This window comes from Fundulus heteroclitus, unplaced genomic scaffold (genome assembly GCF_011125445.2).
Source record: "Fundulus heteroclitus isolate FHET01 unplaced genomic scaffold, MU-UCD_Fhet_4.1 scaffold_325, whole genome shotgun sequence".
NCBI lineage: Eukaryota > Metazoa > Chordata > Actinopteri > Cyprinodontiformes > Fundulidae > Fundulus > Fundulus heteroclitus.
The window spans coordinates 118,686-139,223 of NW_023396735.1; the positions used below are offsets into that span (position 1 = coordinate 118,686).

The window sequence follows — 20,538 nt, forward strand, 5'->3', positions numbered from 1 at the left end:
TTAATTTTTATACACGCTCAATCTGATGCTTAGCAGCAGCATACCACCCATATTAAATGATGATATTAATTATAATACAATTCACTTTATAATTATATCTATTTATTTCGGTTGTACACACGCAATTAATGTATCTTATACGCACTCAATCTAACGCTCAGCAGCAGACCAGCCACACTCTACGTGGAAAAAACCTCCGTCCCGCACCGTTGTGATTGCGCTGAAATAGAGAATCCTTAATCTTTAATCCTGATATAAAGCTCAAGTCAGTCCTCCCTCCAAACTAAAGGTTTGGAGCGTCCTCATACTACGGTGGACAGTGTCTTACTGACCACAGGTTTTTGGGTCACGACCTAAATTTCACGAGTTCTGTAGAGGAGGGGAGGAGTTGTGTCAAAACACATGTGTGGCACTGCAGGAAGGGGGACAATATCAATCTTTGCTGACTTGCAGTCAGCAAATTTGTGCAGAGCGTTATCTTATCATTTTCACACAACAGCAAAACCTTCCTTTCAACGAGCATGACATCCTTTCATTGTTAGTTAATAAACAAAAACACCGAGCCTCTCTGTTATCTTAATCAACAGAGTGTCTGCTCAGCGCAGATCAGTGGATGGACACTACACTTCCTGGTCAGCTAGGGAGCCGAGCAGGAAACCTCCCTGTTATCTCAATAAGCCACTGACCATCGCCGCTCAGTGCGCCACACACCAGGCCATTGTTAGTTAGCAGAACAGGAAAGCGTTTCAACTTATCTGAATAAGACACTGCTCCGCGCAGGTCGGGGTATCCGGGCCTCGGTAAAACTTAGTATACCGCTGGAAGTCACGACTCTCTCGGTAAATGCATCCTCTCAGTACCAGAAATGTATAAAGATGCTCATTCGGTGCAAGGTAGTCATCACTCGAGATCATGCCAGAAACCTCTTCAGCTTCGCTCCTCACTAACGCTCAGATCCATCCCGAGGGTCAGAACGCAAGCTCCAACCCACAACATGGCATACGCTTCTTTGGTAAGTTCTAATGAATATATTCTAACGATGTTTTAAGTTATACGTTGAATATACGGGGGGGAATCCCCCCCTATGACGCGACTGATCATGTGATACCGTAGTAATGTCACTTGGGGAATCCCCCCTTACGCTTTTTGGCTGTATTACAATATATGTTTAATTATTTTTCAGACCTCACAGGTGTGGAGCAAGAAAATGTACTTTTAACACCGTTCAACTACGGTAGGATTTACCTTCATAAAGATAAAGTATCTAAAGTATTTAAAGATACTAATACGTTGTTTTAACCATTTTATTTTTATTGTTTTAGGTTTTTAAATGGGAACGTTCTATAAGGTGAGGAAAGACTGAGCTAGCAATATTATCCTTGTAATGGATAGCTTATGGAAAAATAAATGGTTTGTGTGTTCTCTCTGTGGGGTTCCTTGGTTCCTTAGATAACGAAGGAGTCCTCAGAAGAACTTGAAGTGAAGCACATCTCCCTCAGTCGGGGAAAAGTTACAGAAATCATCTTTTTCTTTCGCGGCTGCAAAATCCTTTTTGCAAAATTAAGATTGGTTTGCTTTTCTACATTGAAACGTTTTACAACATTTTTAAATGTGCATACTGTTTGTTTTCAAAGGCTATTTCTACCACAAAATCCAAGAATGGAACCCTTCCCATGAATACTGCCTCCTCTACAACCCAATTTACGGTAAAATATTTACTAGTGTTTATTGGAGTATTGTTTTTTTAAAACAAGGATTTTATTCTTGTGTTTTTGCCCCCAAAAAACAGCAAGCGGTCTAACCCAGACAGAAGGCTACAAGGAGATGTGCAATAAGGAAAAGTATCCTATTCAGCACATTGTGAAAAGGACAAAGACATTTATGTGTGAAATGTTTGTCTCCCCTTTTTAGATAATTTCAAGGCTCAGTATAAAATTAACCATTGTAAAAATGAAAAATGATTGAACTTTTTGGTGCTTACTGCTGTTTCTTGTTCTTCATTCAAATTTGCACAAATATCCTATTTCTCAATAAACTATACATTAAAAGGGTGGCTCTTTTTAAAGTGGATTTCTGTTATTACAAGTTAGTCACCGGCCTGCAGTATCAGCTAAATAAACTTTATTTGTAAAGCACTTTTCAGTTCTGCCTCACATGGGTTAAAAAAAGAACTAAAGGTTATATGGAAGAAAGTAATTTATGAGGAATGGCTGAAAAACAGTTGTGGAGTTTAATGAAGAAACTGCATTAAATATGAAAACGTAACACAAGCTATCATCATCAAAAAACTAAATGTTTTAACAAGGTCTGCTGTAAATGTCACAATTTAAAAGACATAATACAAGATGTTGATTATGTCAAACGTCCATGAAGTTGAACTTAGTTATCTGCTGCAGATATCAGGGGCTTCTCATTTTACCTCACTGTTGATTCATATAACACTTCACATACTAAAACACAGTTTTCTTTTTTAACAGAATCAAATATTATTTCTGAATTTTTACAACATTTTTGAGTTAATCCCGGAACTTGGCTGAACACAAGTTGGGTCTTATCGATACGTCCATAAATTCTAAAACAACACAAAGATAAAACTGGTGCAGTTTCAAAAGCTTTTACAGTTGGATTTGTCTTTGAAACACAGTTTGTAAAGTTTAGTACACCTTGTTTTTCAAACCTAAGGTTTTAGTGCTCTGTCCAACTAAAAGGCACAAACTACTAAAATGCCACATTAGATACTAGTGTTACTGCAGCATGCAGCAGCATGCAGCTTTGAGTAAGCTCGGACAGGCTTTCTGCCCTTCCTCTGTAAATGTTTTTGTATTTCACGGGCAAAATCTAAAAAGTTTTACCATATTCCATTTTTACACGTCTAATTCTGTGATTCCATACACATTTTCCACATTGTGGTGTGGGCTTGGATCAACTCGCCGTTCATTCTGGTAATGCAAATCTTTAAATAATTGGAGCGTGTTTAAGGTATTTTTCGTTTGTAAATGTTTTGTTTGCTCTTTGACATGATTTCACATTTTGCACAAACATTTCCAGACAAGTAAAATGTACAGAAAAAAAATTACAACTCACTGTCCTCAACATATGTTATTTAATTTAAAATGTGACAAACCCTGGCTCAATGACAAAATGCTCTCAGGGGGAGGAAGGGGTGCAACACACAGCATACACACAGCGACGTTGGCTTTTCGATCATTAAAATTTGTCTTCAAAACAACATTCAATGACATCTTTTCAACATTGGCTAGAACTGGATGATTGGTTGATCCACCATCAATCGTCGACCTTAACCAAAAGTTAATCTTTTTGACCCTAATTCCACATTGAATTGACATCTTTTGCTATCTGGGAAGATATAATTTACAGGAGACCGGTTTTGGTAAAACAAAACAAAAACATATTTACAAACACAATAAGAAACAAACACATATTAAATAAGACAAAATATAACCTAAAAACAACAGCAAGTTTCATGGCAAGATTTCTTTTATATTTCTGAATATAAGCTTAAATTCTCCCGGAGGAATCAACATGGATATTTTCATATCCTGTTGTAGAACGCTCCAAGTTGATGGGACAGAGTAAGAAAATGCCTCTTTTCCAAGTCCTGTTTGTACTAATGGAGCACTAAAAGTGATAAAGTCCTGGGAACTAAGTCTTTTGCTGGATTAAATGACATAACGGGATAAACAACACAGGAACAGACAGCTTTAAAAATGAAAATGTACCAATGCATGAGTTTATGGGTTGATGATGATGGCCGGTTAAAATTTAAAGGAATAAAGTACAGTGAGGTGTGAGAGATGTTGGTATGAACCGTAATTCTCCATGATAGTCTAATGCAGAGAGGTGGCAGGTGCATTATAAGAAACATCACAGTAATCTAGGTCACCGAGACAGGATGCTACCTTGCACTGAAGTAAATTATATTATTTAGTTAATGACAGGGGAATGAGCAATGAGAGTCTAAACAGCTTGGTATAATTTCTTTAGGTTATTTACGCATTTCACAATAATGTTGTTTTACTTTTGTTAAGGTAGCAGCCAGCAGATTTTTTAATTGATGGAAATGTAACCCATCAACTTCAGAATTATTTTTCCTTTGTGACTTCCAGGAGCTGATTTCTCCTTTCCAGGAGACCTGCTAATTCAGTGTTGAACCAGGAAATGACTCAACCCTTAACTCTCAGCTGATGAAACAGAGCACATTTGTCAATACAATAGTTAAAAATATCAAACAAATAGTCCCAGGAAAAATGTATGTCATCAAGCAGATAAATGCACTTCCAATTGTAATGAAATATACCTTGAAGAAAAGCCTGTTTTCTAAAATGCTTCATAGTTCTTTTTTAGACAAGAACATGCTCAAAATGGAGGATTTTAGTGTTTCTAACTGCACCAACTGGACAATGACCACTTAGATCATTTACAAATATTGCATTGAGGATGAAAAGATGGAAATTATTTGTCAGGATATTTGGATTTAGGTTTAGTAGCACCGTCAATAATTTGGGAAACATTAAAAGCAAGATGGTGTGTCCTCAAACCCTCTAACAGGGAAACAGTAAACAGTCTCAATTAAAATCACATGCCAGGATGAGTTCTTGAACATTTTAATCAGACAAACATTAGGAAAATTAGGAGAAACTGTCAACAATGGCTGAATGAGTTCTGTAACAAGAAACAACAGCTAAAAGCTATCCGCCACACAAGTCAATCTTCAAAGCTGAAAGTTCAAACTGCTTAGGAAGAGATTTAGAAACAAGAATCTAGACTTTAAGGCAGGATCTAACAAATAAAGCTACACCACCTCCTTTTCTTGGGTGGTCTGAAGAATAAGTTATGTTTGCTTTAACGCCATTATTTCCTTTACTGAACAACTGCATGACCATCTGGATATAAAAATTTTAATGTTTTATATACAGTCTACTAGTACCTCCAATTATCATGTGGGGCAGAGCAGAGGAGGCAGCTTCGTCCTTCTGGCAAGAAATCGCTAATTGCTCCTTTAAGGAACTCATAATGCTGCAGCAAACCAAGAAATCTTTGGATAATTTCATGCTCCAAACTTTGTGGGACCAATTTAGGAATGACACCTTCCTGTTTCAAAAGGACGGCACACCAGTGCACAAAGCAAAGCCAGAGCAGGTTTTGGTGGGACGAATTGTCTTCATGGTCGGTTCTGACCTCTGGAGGGCACAGATTAAATGGAGCAGAGAATGTGAGCCAGGACTTCTCGTCCAGCATTAATGTCAGACCTCATACATGATCTTTTAGTCGATTGTAATTAATTCACATAAGCAGACTCTGAATGTTATAGAGAGCCTCTCCATATTGAGAGAGTAGTGTTGTAAACTTTTAGCCACAACATAACAATAGTCTCCAGAAAGAATTTAAAACCATTTCTGTGTCCATCCATATTCTAGGTGCCATCTTTGGCCCTCACCATTGTTTTCCTTCATTTTTTTTTGTCTAAATGAAAAAGGGAGCTTCAGGAGAAAGTCTAATTCTACTCAGTCTCAAAATATGTATATTTTTACATTCATAAGTTTTTCCTGGTAAGAAAAATCAACAAAACTGATACAAAATTGTCTTTAAAGTTTCAAATCGATCACAAAAACGTATAATGATGCATAATGAGGATAAACTCTTTGGTAGTTTTTTTTTCTTTCAGAAACTAACAAGATGTGTGAATAGTGCAGTCCCAGTCCGTCTGTTCATTTATTCAGTAAAAGTATTCATGCTCCAGGCTATACTATCACAACATTGTCTACTTCTCAAAGTGTGAAGCATGTTTGGTGTTCTTGGTTTTTCCAAGTAACTAAATTATTCTACTTCAGTTGGGGTTAAAGAAGCGTCTGATGTTGTTATCTAAACCTAATTGAATTTTACCCTATAAACGCTGGTACATACATTGTTGTACTCTGTGAAGTCTCAGGGTTCAGAGTTACCAGAAGTACATTCTTAGCAGCCTAAACAGTAGAAACGTCTTCAGATATTGTTGGTTGAAGTATACCGGAGTTGGCTGTCGCACTTTTTATATTCTAACAGACTTTTAGAGTCAGTCCTGTGAAAAATATTTGCCCCGATAACCCCCCTTTCTTTTCTTTTTTTCCACACTTAACTGTCTGTTGTTAAACAAAGTTGAATATTAGACAATGATAACCAGAGTAAATACAAAATGCTGTTGTGAAATGACTTCATGTATTGAGGGATATATAAAGATACAGCATAGACTACTGCTCATAACTGTCAAGTTTCTTTTATTTAACTTTAAACCTTTGTGATGTACTTGTTGGTCTTAGTTAACGTAGGATAAACTCAAATGCGTGACAGTCTGCCTTCTTGAGATGATGATTTCACTTATTTAAAAAAAGCTATACATAGCTACCAGCTTGAGCCTATGTGAAAAAGAAATTGCCTTCTGAACCTGACAAAGGGTTGTTCCTCCGTTGCCTGCCATTAAGCGTTTGTGATAACGGGCAATGAGTTTTTTACATCATTTTGTAATAATTATGGCCAGCTTTTCTTGGCAGAATTGTTTAATTCAGCCACATTGGCAGGTTTTCGAGCATGAATGTTCTATTTAATGTGATGCAATAGCATCTCAAAGGGATTTAAGATTTTGCTACAGTGGAGAGGAAAACTCCCCTTTAACAGGAAGAAAAACCTCCAGCAGAACCAGGCTCAGCGTAAACAGCCATCTGCCTCGACTGACTGGGGGTTAGAGAAGACAGAGCAGAGACACAGAAAGAACGCAGACAAACTGAACTTTCTATGCCAGAGATGGTAGTGGCAGACCAGCTCCATAGGTGGCTATGCCCAGGTAAACAAACAACAACATTGTGGTTTAACAGTCATTTGTTAACCTAGCAAACTGTGCGTATTTGTAAATAATAGTAAGATCATCTTTATTGTCATTGAAACATACATTACAATGAAATTTGTTCTCTGCTTTTAACCCATTACCCTTGGGGAGCAGTGGCCTGCCATGTGCGGCGCCCGGGGAGCAATCTGGGGTTAAGGGTCTTGCTCAGGGACCCAGAGTGCAGGCAGTGGGAATTGAACCGAGTACTTGCATCCTTCGCTGACTGCAAGCGCGCTGCTCTAACCACTAGGCCACAACCCCCCTTTGTAGTGCATGTATTTGTAGTTACATTGCATAAAAAGGAAAAATCCAGTCAGCAGTAAGATTAAAACAACAAATTATGCTGTGGTAAATCTTAGAAATGCTTTTGTTAAAGCGACGGAGTTTAGTTTTCAAAAAAAAAGAATATCGATGACTAATATATGATTACTTCTGGTGTTAAAAATGGCAGGGATATTTTTTCACCTTCTCTTGTCCCACCTTACTCGTTATTTTATCCGTTAGGCACTGACAACATAAAATTAAAATATTTTCACCGTACTAAAGCCAAACTTGTTTCTGTTATAAATTTATCTTTGGATGAATGTACACACAAAAAGAGAGATGATTGGTGGATGAGGAAATCAGAAAGAGAAGAGAAATGTAGATGAGATGCAGGGTTGCTGTAGTACAGGGGCAGCAGGAGATCCAGGCAATGAAGCAGTGAGCAAAACTTGAGGCACGGGTGAAGGCAAGAAACCCAGCAGCTAACAGAGGCGGCAGGAAAATCCAGCGGCTAAAACAGGGAACAAACCAGCAGTGTTGTATAGTAACAATACTGTGAAGTAAGTAAAAAGTAAAAATACTTCACTACTTTACTTAAGTATATTTTGGAGAACTTTATACTTTTCTCGGGTATACATTTTTTGATAACTTTTACTTCACTATATTTCTGAACTTCATTGCATACTTTTACTCCAATACACTTTCAATGTTTGGTTTAAGAGAGACTCGCCAGTGATTCCCGTTCGGAATCACAGGCAAACTCGCAAGTGTTTTGACCCCACCTACTGATTGACTGCGACAAAGTCGGGACTTGCCTGGGCTTGTTCATCACCAACAACAGGATAAGAAGCTGTTGGGAATATTCAAAGTTCCATAGTAATGGATTTGGATGGATCATAAACAAATGGATTAAAATATATGAATTAGAAGATAAAGAAATAGCTCAATTTAATCCAATTAACGTTAGCCCTCCATGGATATTTCCGGCAGTAAATGTAGACATAAAACTACTTAAAATGAAAAACGATTGGTATTTAAAAGAAATAGGGGTAAAAACCGATATATACTTAAGAAACTCATATTATAATTATGTTAAAATATATTCAGATGGTTCTAAGAATTCAAAAGGATGTGTGGGAATAGGAATTTATATATCTGAGTTTAAAATTGACATATCTAAAAGACTATCTGATCAACTATCTGTATTTACGGCAGAAATGGTGGCAGTTATCATCAGTTTGCAGTGGGTAGAGGAGGTGCGACCAGACAGAGTAGTAATTTGCACAGATTCCAGAGCAGTCATAGAAAGTATTCAAGGAGATGGAAACAATAGGAAAGATCTAGTACTAGAAATTCAACATAGCTTATTTAGATTATACAGAGGTGGCATTGATGTTTGGTTCTGTTGGGTACCAGCACATCAAGGTGTAAAAGGCAATGAAAGGGCAGATAAATTAGCAAAAAGGGCTTTAGATCAGGCAATAACGATTAAAATACCTATTGGCAAAGGGGAAGGGAAATCAATTATTAAGAATAAAGAAATGGAAATATGGCAAAAAAGATGGAATGATGATAAGAAAGAAAGGAAATTATATAAAATACAGAAGTCAATATTTAGTAGAAATGTTAAGGAGAGAAATAGAAGGGAAGAAATAATAATGAGTAGATTGAGAGTAGGGCACACATATTTAAATGATACTTTATATTTAATAGGGAAGAAAAATAATGATAAATGCGAAAAATGTGGAGAGAAAGAAAATGTAGAACATATACTATTGAACTGTAAAACATATGAACGTGAAAGGGAGAAATTGAGAAGAATAGTTGGAAAGACAGATCAAGAATGGAGTTTGAAAGGAATATTGGGAAATGATGGAAATATAATGGATATTTGTATGATAAGAAAAGCGTTATTTATTTTTCTTCATAACACAAAATTAAAAAATAGAATATGACTGATGTAGAATACAGTTGCTACACACTCGTGTACAGTAGGTGGCGGTATGCACCTTAAAGTTGATTGCGACCCGCCATAATAGAAAAGAAGAAGAAGAAGAAGAAAGCAGGTTAAATTAACTTTGTGGTATAGGTAAAGCATCTAATAGCAGAGAGTTTTCTTAACTCAATGATAACCTGCAGGTGTATCTATTAGCAAGTTTACCACTTCCTGTAGGTTGGCTGGACCTGGTTTATCAATTAACCATGTTCTTAGTATACACCCCCTGGTCTAAATTTTACCTGCACTTGGTTGCGTACAATTTTAAAGTATATAGCACTGACCTTACTTGAAGAAAGGTTGTGTTTTCTGTCTAAACTTGGTCTAAATTTCTCTTGCACTTGGCTGTTTATATTATTTCAAGTGAATTTGGCTTTGTTTTACTTATACTTTTTATTACATTACATACATCTATTTTTACAGTAATTTTCATACGTAAGTACAAGACATTTCAGATACTTTTACTCAAGTAACATTTCAGTCAGTGACTTGAACTTTTACCAAAGTCATATTTTGGAGAGGTACCTATACTTTTACTTGGAGTTCTGACTAATTAGTGCCCAACCGGTGTGACAGATTGCTGAGGGAGTGGAGGGTGAACTTCTTCTTCTTTTTTTACTGGTGTCTTGCCATCAAATAGTGCATTATCACCGCCTACTTGATCTTTAGTTACTTTTCCTTAAATCCTTAGGTTTAGTCCAGTTTGTTGTAGATAAGATGACATGATCTTAAGCACCATCTTTCAGGATTTATTTGAGAAGATATTTGTAATGTTCAGTTGTTTGATTCCTTCTTGCTCCATTTCTTAGATCCATTCTTTGATTTGAGTATTTAATACACTCAAACAGCACATGTTCCACAGTTTCTAGAATGCTGATCCCAGTAATATGCTGCATAAACCGACAAATAATCAGTTTTAAACAACTTAACTTTTTAATTCAGGAATGTCAAAAGCACAGCTTGTTTTTCCCATTCTCTGGATTTTTTTACCCATCCGTGAATACATGTACATAATACCCATATCTCTCATGTATCAAAGTGTTCACATAAGCTTGTATACTTAACACGTTATTGCTTGAACTAATCTTTTTTAATAAAGAAAGATCAACGCTAGTTGATGGTATAGCCGGCATTAAGGTAGACTAACGGCCCAATTATTGATTCCTACCTCCTCAATGATCTGAATAATTCCCTTACTAAATACCTCCATTTTAATTTTACTACTTTCCCAACTTTCAATTAGTATTTTTATTGTTACATGTGTTTCTTTTTGACTTTGTAAATGAGCCCAATAATTTGCCCTCAACTGTTTCCTTCTAAGACCTAATGGCATTTCTCCAACCTTGTTTTTACTAACCCTAACCCTTATGTCCAACCTTTTTAAAGATGAACCGAATCAAAAACAATACAACCGTAATCTAGAACTGATCTAACTAATGCAATATATACATTTTTCAACACTATACGATCAGCTCCCCACACACTTCCTGTTAAACACCTCATAATATTCAATACTTTCTTAGTATTGAATAGTTTCCACGTAAGCAAACTATCAAACCCCAAGACTTTAAAAATGTTTACCCTTTCTAATCGTTGTTTATACAATTTCAGACAAATTTGACTTTCTTTCTTGTGAAAAACATTGAGATTTCTCAACAGACAACTTAAATCCCCATTTCAAAGACCAATCTTCCACTACAATCAATAGCATCCTGAACTTTCTTTACAACATATTCCTTCCTCTTTTCCAAATTGCCCCGTCATCTGCAAAAAGTGATTTTCCTATGTCAGGTTTATCATAATAGAAAATAGTACTGGACTAACTTCCCTGAGGGGTGCCGTTTTCAACTAAAAATGAATCAGAAATATAATTACCCGCACGAACCTGGAGGGTGAGCTGAGTGAGAGGAGGAACTAAAAAAAAAAAAACAGGAAAAATGCCGGACCAAAAAAACTAAACCATGACAGTTTCTACCAATTTTCATTTTAGAAAAGAAATATACCATTGCAAAACTTCTTCAACATGTTTATACACTACTTAGAAATATTTGCTTGATTGGTTTTATCTTATAAACTACTAACACAATTATCATATTTGCATAAAAAGTAGTCGGTATTAGAAAAAAAAAGATATGTAATGTTTTCAGACTTCAAGTAATGAAAGGAAAATATATTTAGCCTATATTCATAATTAACAACGGTAATGTTTTGCAACAGGAAGACTTCTGAAATCAACATTAAAAACACAGATGTCCTGTCATGTTCTCCACCCCACTTTTAATATCTCTGGTAAAAGAGAAGTTGTGCTTCAATTAATATCTGATACCCTTATGTGCTTGTGGGACAGGATAGCTGTCATACTTGTAGAGATGCTGCTTTTAAGACTTTGCACCAGGCTCTTAACTGATTTCCAGACCTGCTTATATTAAGTTATTTCTTCTTTTAAAACTGAAGTTTTCACTAGATATCATGTTGTGCAAAACAATATTCCCTTAAGTTATTCTGCTCTTTGTAGAATAACGCGGGAAGTGGAACGATAGGCTCAGGGATTTTTTGAATTTTTAGAGATAAGCTCTCTAGGCAGACAATGGAAAAATGAGCTGCAGATAAAAGCTGTTATTAATGTATTTTACTGGGTTTTACATAGGTGCATGCCGGCTTCTCTTTTGTAACTCCACTGAGTGAGACGGAGAACAGGCACAAGGGGAGAAGCGCGGCTGAGGACATGTGTTGTGATTATAATACCTGCGGATGTTATCTTAGTTGTACACAACGCCTCCACGGAATTGCCTAGTAGGCAACGGGCCAAAGCAGGAGTGCCTAAACTATTTCCAGGGGCCATTTAAAAAGAATTTCTCTTCTACCTCAATTCAAGAATGGCACAAATTTAGCTTGAAACTCAAAACTAGAGGTAGATGGACACAGATTACGTACAACTTAGTTTTCTTGTTCACCAGCCCGTGAGTAATTTCCACTTGATCGTTTTGACTGGTGGGGTGAAAAAGTTTAGACACCACCAATCTAAGGGTGGTAACTCAGAAAGACAGGGTACAGCCTGCAAGTTTGCTGCTTAACATATAACAAATACATGGTGCTCCTAGCCATTTGGAGTTTCAAAACACTGTTACATTTACAAGAATGACGAGTGGTGCCATTTTACTTCCCACGCTATGGCTGTAACAGATTTTTTTTTCTAGTTGAAAGAAAAGTGTAGAAAGAATGGTAGGGTTTTATATATTTTTTATTAACATAAGGAGTGAGGAAAGAAATTACATTTGTTTATTATATCACAAACTCATTGTAAACAACAATCATTTCATATATCACAAGCTAATTGTAGGAAATACTACTTTAATATATCACAAACTCATTGTAAACAACCCCATTTTCATATATCACAAGCTAATTGTAGAAAAGACTCATATAATATATATTAAAGAAAGATGTGAGAAAACATTTATGCATTGGTTTCAAGACCCTCGCCAGTAATCAAAGGCGGCTAGAAGCTGATCTCTATATTCGGAGCTTTCTTCAACTGCGTGAGCAAATGCAACATTGAGGGGGTCATACACCTGCTTGACCAGCGTCAATTCATACAGATAGGCCTGTGCAACCGCGTTGACTGTGTCGTTGTCTTGATGGATGTTGCGAGCGGCTAGAAACTGTTGAATGGCATCGGTAAAACGCTCGTTACAAAGCACAGGCATTATACGATGGTAATTTCTTTCAAAGAACCCGTCCTCAAAATGCTCCCAACGTTCAGGGTCACTCAAACTAGGACGGCCCGTGCTACATCTGTTCCACTTATCATGCATGTACTTTTCGATGGCGGTGCTCAAAAGATGATACACCACAGTTTTCACATCTTTGATGAAGCCGTAGCGAATCCACCCGTCGTATTCAACAACGCCGGTGTCAGCGTCTGGTTCCCCGGATGGAAGCCGCGTATCCTCGGGTTGAGAAGGGTCCGGGAAGGTTGGTTCTCCTTGGCCGGAGGGAAGTTGCGAGTCCTGGAGCTGTGAGTACTCAGACTGAGAAGGGTCCGGGGAGGGTGGAAGATTCAGCACTTGTGAATCTTCCTCCTGGGTCTCTGACAGAGACGGCATGGCTGGAAGCCTGGCTGGAAGTGTGGTTGGAAGCGTGGAATTCTCATCCCGTAAAACAAAGTACTCGGGCCGTACATGCACGCCTCCGGGGGCATTAGCCCAGTCGTCGATACGCCTCTGCAGCGATGTGAGGAGACTCTCGCTGTCGCTGTCGCTTTCGTGAGATGATTCAGGGGTTGGCGAGGGTGAAGGAGGGTGGTGCGGGCCCGGAAAGAATTTGTCGCTGTCCGGGGAGCCATGCTGCGGTGATGTTGGAGTAGTTCTTTCAACCGCGTAGTTGTTCATGGTTTCAGATGCTAAAAGTCTGGTCAGTGAAGTTGCATGGAGGTCCCGATCGGTCTGCCCGGTTGTTTTTTTATACTGAGAAGGGGTGTGGTTAACGTTGAAGGGGGGCGTTATCGGGTGTTGTGAGGAGGGCGGGTCTAAAAAGCTACCACTTTCTTGATCCTCAAAACGTCTCTCCAGTCGCAAAAGTTGCAGAACAGCGTTGAGATCCGGTCTGCTATCATCTTGTCACGCCATGCGTTAAGCAGAAAAATAACCGGAGTTGTTTTATCTTGAGCCTGTCTCGGAGTTGCGCGGTAACCCCCCGTCTTTGATTGTCATGTTGGTGAGAAGATCCTATTTGTTCTGTGTCAGTTTCGAATTCCTAGAGTGGGGGAGGGACCGGAAATGGGGGAGGGATACGGATTCCAGAAGTGGGGGAGGGGACCGGAAATGGGGGAGGGGTATGGATTCCTGGAGTGGGGGAGGGGACCGGAAGTCAAGGGGGACCGGAAATGGGGAGGGGGGCCGGAAATCAAAGGGGAGACCGGAAATCGAAGGGGGACCGGAAATGATTAGGGTCATTAATCACCCGTCAATTAAAAAGTGACAGCAGGTATACTCTTATGTTTTTTTCACAAGCTTAGCTCTGCTTGCTCCCAGCTCAGAGGATGAAGGACGTTTGAAGGTCAAGACGGGACTTTATGCACATGTTGATGCAAATCAAGGACTATTGTGAATTTAGAAGGAGGAGGAGGAGGAGATGGCTGGTCTTGATGACTCAGCATTTCTTGGATCCTTGCAGGGAGAAGAGCAGCAGTGTGTGGAAGATGTTCAATGTGCTCTAAGCAGACAGAGAAATGTTCTCTTCTAGATGTGGCTGACTAGAGGCAGCCTTCCAGAGCCACTCCCCGACTGAAGCCTTTCTGCAGCTTTCCTTTCTGCCTAGCCTTGGCTCTCTGTGCTCCTCAGCCTTGGCTCTCTCTCTCAGACTAAACACAATCAGGAGGGATTGAAGACTTTTGCTCTGCAGGCTGGCAGCACACAAACTTTTGGAACTTTTCTATCTGAGCAACACATGATTGATTTGCTCCTTTAAATAGTCACAGTCATGCTGGGCTCTGGGAGGTCAAAGGTCAGCTAGGTGCCAGCAGGGAAATGCTGATGGCCAAGTTGCTGAATCTTTGCAGCTTTTCCATCTTTTTCTGCCTGCGTTCAGTTCAGATGATCTTTTAGTTGCTTCCTGCAGAGATGTGAACGTTCCACCATGATTCCTGTCTGATTCCAGCAGAGCAGCAACACACATGATGCTTTAAAGCCAAACTGAAGAGGCAGATGCAGACAGGAAGGATTGCTGGCTGCACTTAGTTGCTGTGGACAGCAGGTGGCGCTGCTGCTGCTGCATGGCCCACAGAGGGAGAGCAGCAGCGCCACCTGCAGGGACACATGAAGAGCAGCCTGAAGCTGAGCTGGGAGACATGAAGCTTTAACATCTGCTGAACTCTTCAGCTCCTCTTTCCCTCACATCTGGCCTGAAGCAGCTTTAAGGTGGAAAACTGCTGCAGCTGGAGGAGATTCAGCAAAACCAACATGTTGCTTTGCTTTCTGGGCCACAAGCTCCACAGGAGGCTTGGCAGCATCAAGGTGGATGAAGAAGAAGAAGAAGAAGAAGTGAGAGCAGCAGCAGCAGTCACCTCCACACAGGCTCTGCTTCCTTGCTGAACATCTCCAAGCAACACGTTTCCTCAGCTGTGCTGTTAGGATGCTGCTCTGAAACATCTCAGGAGGACAGGACACTTGGAGACACTTTGGAGAGGAGATCTCCTGGAATCAGACTCACCTAAAGCTGCTGAGAGCCTCAACATCTCCAGATCCTCAGCAGACTGAGCTGAGCTGCTGACCAGTCTGCTGAGCAGAACTTTACTGGACCTGCAGCTCTGACTGGGATCTTCTTCCACTTTGGCTTTCAGCACAAACATCAGCAGAAGATTGCCAGAAATCACCCATGAAATCAATCTTTTCTGGGACTCCAAGCTGGGAGAAAGTCAAGCTGACTGTGGCAACATTTGCTGAACACTTGCAGATGATTTCAGGGAGAAAATGATGGCCGTAGAAGCAGGACTGAATGTTTTAGCTCAGCGTAGAAAGAAAGAAAGATTAGAGTCCAGCTAAACATGGATGGAGCCTTTTCATTAGCAATCTTTCAGCTAGCATAAGAGCAGCTAAACAACTGCTAACACACTTCTAGCACTCTTTAACAAGCTTTAAATGCTCCACAGCACATTAGTTTACAACAACAATCATCAAACTGTCACTTATTATGCTTCAAATCCACTTATTGAAGACAGAAAACCAAACTTCATAGCTTCTCCCACGGAATGCCAACAGAAAGAGCGATGGAGAGCGTGGGAAACCCTTCACAGACTATAATGCTATGATCCGTTAATTTGTCTTTTTAAACTCTGAACTAACACTCACAACAACAATCCATCAACTCAATAGCTTCACCAGCAAAGATCATTATTCACATTTTCATTCGCAACACCTTAAATTTCAATAGAAATAATCATTTAGAAACAGGAAGTTACCCGCTGTTTGTCAATGGATCTGTCGTCTTTTCAAAATAAAAGCATCCGGTGCTCATATAGTTTCCTAGCGGAATAGCTTCTCACTGGACAATCTAGTGTAATAACATCCCACTGCTACATTATGGATGTGGAGAACTGTTCAATAAGGTTTAAATAGTATAATAATATCATTATTTCCTGCTGGTTTGTGTAAAAGCATTTTGGAGCTAGTAGAGTTACGTGTGACATAAACACAGAGACTCAGGTTCATGCCAGCTGACCAAATCTACCTTGTTCTAGAAATATATAATGAATAAATAATAATAATCTATGTATCTCTATGTAGCAGCACAAATGGTACGCTGCCACTTTAAGGCCAATCTTGGCTGCTGTATATCAGCAGGTCTCCACAAGGCTGCTGCTGTTGAACTCAGCTGCTTGTCTTTGTTTGTCAAACTGTGCTGGGCTTCTTTGTTGCTCCTCAGACCTCTGGAGCCATCTGTCCTGTTGTTTGCTGGCAGGAAGCTACACTGTGAGGAGGAATTGTGGACTTGTTTACCTGGCATGCTGGGAATTTACCAGTTACAGCCACCTGACCAGCCTCTGATCAGCATTCAACGTGGATTGACACTCGCTGCTGTTTTGCCTATAAAGACATGTTTTAAAGACTTAGCTGAACTTTCATTGGTGGCACCATTTATGGGATGCAGTGCAATATTGTAGTGGCATTGTATCACTGTTTTACTCATATTGATGTAGTTTTGTCTGTCATTTAGGGACTGAGGCTACTGTGGTGGCAGTGGTGAGCCCTGGTGGCCCTGGTGTTTTGTGTTGTGTTGTGTTGGAGCAGCCTTTGCTTGTGTTTGCTGTGTTTCTGTAGTGTCCAGGGTGCTCCCTTTTCTCCTCACCACTTTCCCCCATTGCTAAGCCTCGGTTTCATTTCAAATAAAAAATTATACTCAATTTTCACTGTTTAAACATTCAAGTCCAGGTTATTGTTGAATTAAACCTATTGAAGTTTAATAAAGTTTTGTAGACTTTTCTATATCGTGTCTCATTTCCAGCAGAACTTACCTGGGCCCTTATTACCATTTTCCTGGAGTTATCCCAGGTGGCGCTGTTGGTTTCCCGTATTGTAAACTTTAACATGCGTGTTTCAAAGTAAAAGAAAATCCCCCCTCAGGTTGCCACATATCTAAGGATGGATATATTATTATTGAGGTTTTTACGGCACTAGTGGCTGGTTTCTCAGACAGTGGGCTGACAGCAAAGGGGCTACCAGAGAGGGCAGAGACATGCAGCAAAGGACCACAGGTCAGAGTCCAGCCTGCATCAAACGCCTAGAGGACTAAGGCCTCTGTACATGGGTTGTGTGTGCTAACCACTGTGGCACCCAATCACGCCCATTATTCTTATTTTTATTACAGCCATATGCTTTGATCTATTATAGAGCTGCTTGCAGAAAATCAAAGCAGTCAATTATGTCCCTGTAATCAGACACTCTGATCCCGTCTCCTCCTCACACACCTAAGGGTAACTTAGAGTCACCATTTAACCTAACAATCATGTTTCTGGACTGTGGCAGGAAGCCAGAGTACCCAGAGAGAACACCTGCTTTACCTGGGTTCTTCCAGGTAAAGCAGGTGTTGAACCCAGGATCTTCTTGCTGCTAGCTAACAGAGCTACTGACTGCAGCACTGGGCAGCCATTTAGGGCCAGTTTGCTGTCAATGCAGAGATGAGCAGAAAGGAATCTAAACCTTGTTCCACACAGGTAGACTCACCTGTCCTGTGAGAAGGGGCGGAGCCTCAGAGGAGTCAGGTGTGATGAGATCAGGAGAAGCAGGTCTAGTCAGGTTCAGACTGCAGTCACTTTAGATCAGAGCAAAGAGAAGAACCTGGATCAGGGCGGCTTAACTTCTCCTTCTGATTCTGATCCAAAGCTCCAGATATGAGGATTAAAGATGGAGGCTCAGACACAAAGTCTGCTTCTTTCTAATTAATCGTCACGCAGCATCAAAATGTTTGAAGGCTCCTTATTTCATCCTCATCATTATTTAGATCTGCTTCTGTTTCCTCTCCAGTCATTTTACTACTTTATCTATCTGATATTAATGCGCTCTCACCTGTCAGCATCTTACTGGCTTTGCCTTCTGGGAGGAAAGCTGTTGGATTTTGTAAAAGGACCAACAGAGAATGGAGGAAAAAGAAGGAGAGAACAAAAAGGAGAAGGACAGCAGCTCTGCCCAGGGCACAGCTCTGGAAGGTGAATAGAGGAGTTTAGAAAAGTCAATTGGTCCCTGGATCACAGAGCAGATACAAGCACTTTAAAGCTTATTGCTGCAGATTAATTTCTCTTTTTCTCTATTTTTACCACCAGCCTGGTGAGAAGTGCTCCGTGTAGCAATCAAACACAAGGAGATGTACATAATAATAATAATAATAATAATAATAATAATAATAATAATAATAATAATAATACATTTAATTTATACTGCACTTTCTATCAAACGATCTCCAAGTGCTACAGGGAAATATATATATATATATATATATAAATAAATAAATAAAAAACATAAATTAAAAAAAATAAAAGTGTTAAAAATAAAACATCTAAAGGGGACCAAAAGCTTTGCTAAAAAGAAATGTTTTAAGGCCTTTTTTAAAACACTCAGTGGACTGAGGTGCCCTCATGGTGTCAGGGAGGGCATTCCACAGATGCGGGGCAGCAGCACAAAATGCCCCATCTCCCATTGTCCTGAGTCTGGTTCTGGGAATGTGGAGGAGGTTTGAGTGAGTGGAGCAAAGGGAGCGGGTTGTGTTCTGTGGGTTGAGAAGTTCTTTGAGGTAGGCGGGGGCATGTCCATGAACGCATTGATGTATGAGGAGGGAAACCTTGTACTCAATCCTGGTGGAGATGGGAAGCCAGTGTAGTGAGTGGAGGATGGGGGTAATGTGCTCATGTTTCCGCACTCTCATCAGGATCCTAGCTGCAGAGTTTTGAACGTACTGAAGCCTCTGCAGACTTTTTCTAGGGATCCCAATGAGAAGTGAGTTGCAATAGTCCAGTCTGGAGGAGACAAAGGCATGAACCAGCTTTTCTGCGTCTGGGAGGGAGAGAATGGGACGGAGTTTGGAAATATTTCGGAGGTGATAGAAAGAGGTCTTCCATAGGTGATTTATATGGGCTTCAAAAGTGAGTTGGGAGTCCATTTTTACATCAAGATTTCTAACTGTTGATGAAAGAGGGAGTTAGTGCCAGAACAGGTGATGCTGGTTATGGATAATGATTTGGTTTGATGAGGAATTCCAACCAGGATGGCTTCGGTTTTTGAGCTATTTAGTTGAAGAAAGTTTTGCTCCATCCATACCTTTAACTCCTCCAGACAGGTGGTGAGTTTTGATGGGGATGACTGCGAGGGTGAGGTGTCAGCTGTGACCTTAACATAGAGTTGTATGTCATCAGCATAGCAGTGGAATGAAATATTGTGGCAGCTGATGATTTGGCCAAGGGGAGTGAGGTAAAGGATGAAGAGGATGGGGCCAAGGACTGACCCCTGGGGGACACAACATGTAACTGGATGTGATTTGGAGTGGCCTAGGGAGATGTATTCTGTCCGGTTTGTGAGATATGATCTGAACCAACTGAGAGCAGTGTCATGTAGTCTAGTAGTGAGGTGGAGCCGGTTTAAGAGAATGCCATGGTCAACAGTTTCAAATGCAGCAGAAAGGTCAAGAAGGATGAGAAGGGATGAAGAGCCAGCATCGGATGACATGAGGAGGTCGTTTGTGACTCTGACTAGGGCTGTCTCAGTGCTGTGGGCAGAGCGGAAACCTGACTGGAATTTTTCAAAGAGGTTATTATGTTGGAGGTGGTCCTGAAGATAAATGGCAACTGCTTTCTCAAGTACCTTTGATATGAAAGGGAGATTTGAGATGGGCCTATAGTTGGATAGGACTTCCGGATGAAGAGTGGGTTTTTTAAGCAATGGTGTGATAATGGCATTTTTTAAGACAGAGGGAACATGACCAGACTGTTATAATTATTTATAACAGCAGTGATCAGGGGACTAAGGGCAGTGATATGGGATTTTACCAGCGATGTTGGGAGAGGGTCCAGGGGACAGGTGGAGGATTTCATCTTCCTGATGATGTTCTGCACCTCTTCTGATGAAACCTCAGGAAAGTAGTTTAGGGGATTGGAGATGGTATGAGTTGGGGGAACAGTTTGGGTGGGAGGACCGGAGAGAGCAGAGCAAATAAGGGCAGTTTTTGATGTGAAGAAATCCATACATTTATTGCACTGCTCTTCTGTAGTGGCAGTAAGTGGGGGATTGTGGTTTGAGAAGGTGGTTTATAGTGGAAAAAAGCTGCTTGGAATTCCCTGGGTTATTTCTGATGGCATCAGAGTAAAACTGTGATCTTGCCTCTTTGAGGGACTGTGCATATTTTTGTTTGTGCT

The 20,538-nt window shown here is 40.0% G+C and overlaps 1 long non-coding RNA gene across 1 annotated transcript; it reads left to right on the forward strand.

Annotated features, from left to right (window-relative positions):
• Window positions 1-663: 663 nt before the first annotated feature.
• Window positions 664-1,623, forward strand: LOC118559606. Its single transcript, XR_004928938.1, has 4 exons — window positions 664-1,012; window positions 1,184-1,234; window positions 1,323-1,348; window positions 1,450-1,623. It is a non-coding gene; the product is annotated as an uncharacterized LOC118559606 (long non-coding RNA).
• The last annotated feature ends 18,915 nt before the right edge of the window (window positions 1,624-20,538 follow it).